A 979-nucleotide genomic window follows, 5' to 3' on the forward strand; every position below is an offset into this window, starting at 1 on the left:
TTCATGAGATGATTTCTCCTTCAGGGAAGGAAATTTACTGCATTATCCTTCTGTCACCTGGTGAATAATTCTCCAGCAAGGGAGGAAGGTAGAAACATAGTAGAAAGACCAATCAAGTATTCGAAGAGCTGCGACAAAGTGGAAAGCTGAGAAAACACACAGTAAGACTCACACACACACACACACACTTGTTCCAGCACCGTAACAAACAAATTTGGAAATGTGGATTTCTGCCACTAGCAGTAACTTACAGTATACAGTACACGTAGCTACCTATTGTGATTCACCTTGCAGTTGCTGGCATTACGTACCACTCTACACTGGTTTTTAAGATTCCCTGTTTGACTTGTGGTAACTTTCAAACTGAATATAGCAATAAATACAATTTTGCTTTGGTGTCCTTTTAAAATTGTTCCGTGAGAATAGTAAAAGACAAATTATGTAAATGTGTATGTGTAGATATTTGGGAATTCTCATTTCCTCTTTTTTCAGACAACTAAATGTGTTTATAGCTTCACATATTCTTATACTTAAAATCATAATAACAAAAAAACTAAATGCTTAACTGAGGCTAACACACATCAAATGACTCATGTGCAACACTTGAATGACATTTTCTAGCTGGTCTCTGTGGTAGAGTACAGTATATGCGGTCACCTTCCTCTTCCTTTAAGCTCTGGCTGAGTGGCTGGTAGTGGGTGTGGTTGCACTGTGGTATTGACAGATCTAGCCCTGTCACTTGTCTTTGTGTGCGAAAGCTTGCGGTGACAGGAAGCCAAGCATCATAGTGGACAGAAAACAGGGGTTGCGCAGCGTAACACACAATTCTCAGTTGATTCTTTCGTACTGACTGAACCACGCAACCCTTTTTGTTTGTTTTATGAATGCGTGCTATTGACTTTCAGTACAAAAAATCCAAAGTCAAACAAAGCCATAAAACAACATTCAAGTAAAAATATACAATATATTTGTTGTAGAA

This window comes from Monopterus albus, unplaced genomic scaffold (assembly GCF_001952655.1).
Source record: "Monopterus albus unplaced genomic scaffold, M_albus_1.0 scaffold106.1, whole genome shotgun sequence".
NCBI classification, from domain to species: Eukaryota; Metazoa; Chordata; class Actinopteri; order Synbranchiformes; family Synbranchidae; genus Monopterus; species Monopterus albus.